The sequence below is a fragment of the Varanus komodoensis genome, unplaced genomic scaffold, assembly GCF_004798865.1.
Source record: "Varanus komodoensis strain SLA01 unplaced genomic scaffold, ASM479886v1 scaffold13_1, whole genome shotgun sequence".
Lineage (NCBI taxonomy): Eukaryota > Metazoa > Chordata > Lepidosauria > Squamata > Varanidae > Varanus > Varanus komodoensis.
The window spans coordinates 8921345-8925866 of NW_025335408.1; positions in this window are offsets into that span (position 1 = coordinate 8921345).

The window sequence follows — 4522 nt, forward strand, 5'->3', positions numbered from 1 at the left end:
GAAGATGGAACTCAAATACTTTGGCCACCTAATAAGAAGGAAGGACTCCCTGGAGCCTAATGCTGGGAACAATCGATGGCAAAAGAAGAAGAGGACAGCAGAGGATGAGGTGGCTAGATGGAGTCACTGAAGCAGTTGGTGTGAGCTTAAGTGGACTCTGGGGGATGGTGGAGGACAGGAAGGCCTGGAGGAATGTTGTCCATGGGGTCGTGATGGACATGACTTTGCGACTAACAACAACAACAAGGATTGCAAGAGCACAGAGCTGGACTTTCTCAGTAGTGTCAGGTATATTATGGAAGACCTGCTTGTGAGTGTTGTTAGGCACACACAATTTTGATGCTAAGTGCAAACCTGGATTTTTGAGAACTTTCCGCTGTTGACTAATCTGTGTTGTTTTTAATAACCATACTACTTTTTAAAAGAAGATTTTATCTGGTAGTTTTAGGACTGCTTTATTATAGATGGGTTAGTTTTCAGTGCATAGTTATCATTTGTTTATTTTTAAATTGTAAACCTCAAATTAAACCGGGTTCAGCACTCGGGATTTCAGGATGCTTAGTAGGGGCTTTTGTATTTTTTTTCCCTTTGGACAACAGATAGGTCACATCAGAAACTGTTTTTGAAAGTACACTTGACTTGTAATGTGTTCTAGGTGCAGGAATGAGAACTGATGTCTAAAACATGCAACTCTAAAGCAAGCCCATAGATCCATAGAACTGCTTGAGCATTTCTTTGAATCCTGGCTTTAATGCTACCAGAAACCCCATTTTGGTAATGTAAGATTTCTCTTTGGAAAGGGCATTTTTTTGTCTCTAAGCAATAATTGTCCTATATTTTTGTAAGTTTAGCCATTACAATGATTTTCAGCAAGTTGCCTGGGACAGATGTTACGCTGACATTTTTGTAATTTCCTTGTTCTGTAGTTCCTTAGAAACTGAGTAATACATTAGCAATTTTTTCAACCTTATGGAGAGCAAACTGGTTTAAACAAAGTTGCAAATTTTAGTAAAAAAACATAAAACCAACAAATTTACATCTGAAGTACTGTTTGAGTACATTAAGAGCTCTGGGATAAGTGCCATCAGATCTCAGTGGTTCCATACTTTAAAAAAATTCAGTATATCCTAGTTTTCTCTATTTAGCAACTAAGACAGCTAACAATAAGAATACAAATAGAATAGGTTAAAATTTATAAGAAAAAAAGAGCAGATGAAACCAATCAAGAATCAAAACAGTGATAAACACTGCTTACGAAATGGATGTATTTCTTCAGATGGACTTCTTAGAGCATCTGTCCAACATATTTCATATTGGAGACTATTTTTTTCGATCTTCCATCTTCAAAGCTCCATGCCTACTTACATCATGGATGTGGAATTTGCAGCTCTCCAGATTGCTGAAATACAATTCCCATCAGCCTCAGCAACATGGTTAAGGATGATAGAGCAATGGTATCTGTAGGGTTACAGATTCAAAACTTCAACCAATATCATCAGCTCATGATAAAGTTTGAATTTCTTGTCACAGATGTATTGAGGTAAGGTTTTTATTACTAGCTTGTCTATACAGAGCCATAATAATTACTTGCTCCTGAAATTCCTTCCTGAGTTGTCTCTTTGTAGCTTTACATTTTGCCAGATGTTATGTATTTGTTATTTATTTATTTGATTTAAAAAAATTATATTGTTCCATTCAGTCCTCCCAAAATGACATATTATTACCATTACAGAATTAATACAGTAAAGCCAAGAGCATAAAAACCAATATACCAGTATTTGACCTTCAGGAAGCATATTTACTGGATTCTCCCAGTAAATTACTCCTCCCAGTAAATTACTCCTCCTTCACCTCCTTGCTTGGATTTTCATTCCTAATTTAATATATGTGTGCTGCTCTGAATTCTTGAAATGTTCATATGAGCTTTTGAGTAAGAGTTCTGTTTTGGTTGTGTTTTAAAGAAACCTTGTGTTTGCATTTTGTGTAACTTTGCTACTTAATCATGTTGGCAGCCCTATGTACTTTTTGGTTATTTGAGCCTCTATCACAGTAGGATCAAATAGTCTTGAAACTTCATGAACATATTTGCTTTTACCATTTGACTTTTGTTTAATGAATATCTTTATTTTGGAGAATTTTCCCCTTTTATTTTTGCATTCCTGATATGCTTTTCAGCAGTCTTTCAAAGTGGTTACAGCCATGATAAAAAAGCAAATATCACAACCAAGGTAAAAAAAAAAAAAACCAGGGTAAAAAAACCAAATAATAACTTGATAAGTTAAGTAGCATAGGAGCAAAAACATCTAAAAGGATACAGCTTTCAAAGGCATCATGAAATAAAATGTCTTAAACTGACTCTGGAAATATGACAGGAGAAAGACAAACTTTCCATTTGTTGGAAAGCTCCATTCTAGAATTCTGGAACTGTTACAGAGAAGCTCCTGTTACTTAGAGATACTAATTAACATTTTTTTTGTTTTTGTTTTGGCTTTTTTGTTTGTTAATTTGTTTTTCAGTGGGACTGCAGCAGCTGCATTTTAAAGCTTGAAAAAGTTCATATCTGATAGGACGTTGTTTGAAATAATTGGAACCACTACCATTCATTCATTCATTTATAAAAATTTATATGCCATCCCAATACTAAAAGTCTCTGGAGGGCTTACAAAAAACAGAAAAACCAAAAAACAAAGCAATAATAACAACTACAGCACACTGCATCCAATACAGCATTATAAAAATGAGGATAAAACCAATTAACTGTTAAAATATTGGGAGAATAAAATAGGGTTTTATTGAACTAAGCATATAAAAATTTAAAATGCAAATATGAATATATAGTTAAATAATTTTATATTTCCACTGTATGCTAACTTTTCTGCAGTGTATACACAATCCAGTAATACCATGTGCTGCTCACCAAGCCTAAATCAAGGCACCACCATTTAGTGTTAATAGTCAGGAAGTTTTCAGTACGAATTGGTGGCATGAGTTTGATGGCTGTAGGCAAACTCCTGGCTCTCAAACCCTAAGCAGGAATTCTTGTCATGCAATTAAGGAACTAATTGCTTGAGGGGAGAGTGAGTACACACTATCTACCTCTGCCTTTTCTGTTGTGTTCTGAGCTCCTTGTTGCCCCAGACACTGGAGGGCAAATATCTGCAGCAAGTAATCTGCTTACTTGTAGAAGATCTCTCTGTGATTTACAAACTGTTGCATGCAGGGCTCCAAATCCACAAGTACAGCAGACTCCAACATGTGGCATGTTAGTGATGGGAATGTGCTGGAGATGGCAGAGATACTTAGTATATTCCTGTTCTCCATCTCCTTGTGTGTGGAGAAAACACCAGAAGAGGACTTACTTTCATCACATGTGGAGATAAGAATATCCTGATGCCTAGCAGTGTTGTTATACTGATTACTAAGGGGGTGAATGTGAAGTGCTTTATACATTCTAAAAGATGTACTTTGTTGTTAAGGGAGGATCCATCTCCCTGCTGCACCCACATATGCTGTTCCACACAAAGGAGTATTGTACTTTTCTTCTTCTCCCACTGCTGTATCACACACTCATGTTTTGGGCGGTACTGGATCTGAATCCATTTATTATAATATTAATTTTAGGAGTACCAAATCAACCATTATTAAGATACTTTTCCTTTGCAGCTTAGCCCATGATTTGTTTTGGCACCTCAAGATCAGATTTTCCATCCTGATGGAGTGTGCTGGGGTGAAAATAGTGTGTTTCTTATCTATTGAACAATATCTCTTTTTCAAATAGAGAGAAAAATTATAGAGTAGTACAACCTACTTTGTCCTTTCATTAGGTTTTATTTCTAGGGATATCTGTATTTCAGTAATGTTCACTGTCCTGTCAGGTCCCTACAGGAGTAACAATAGAAATGGTTAGGAAGGAAAACAAGGACTTAAGAAGACACAAGACTATCTATTGAAGGATCCCTGGAATTTGGCTTGTGACATTTTAATTGTTCACACATCCTTCCAGACTTAAATAAAAAAGGAATTCAGACATCAGATGTTCTGGTCTAGGTCGCCCCATTGCAATTTAAAAGAAAGCTGAAGTATGCTGCAAACTGTACTGCAACACTTGACTCTATTTTCCTGTTTTGACAAATAACTTGGGAAAAAAACCTGAGCAAATGCTCAGAATGGAATTGTTAGACTTCGTCACTACTTATGAGAAAACACAAACATACAATTTATGAAGCAGCACTTACTGCTAATTACACTCCCAGAAATCCTGTTGGGTATCTTAGCTGAATTGTGCAATTTATGATGTAGATCAGGGAGTTGTATATGCTGTTGTAAAAACTAGGATACAGCATGCCAGAGGTAAGCCCCAACAGTGATTGGGCCATGGAGTCTCCAGGGGTCCATAGCAGCACTCAGAATGATCAAAGTAAAATAGCGCTTCATTCTATACTGTTAGCTCTTAATTTAACAACAGAATGCTTCTGCATTCTTGATGAAAAATCCATGTGGGACATCTGCTCATTTGCCTCAA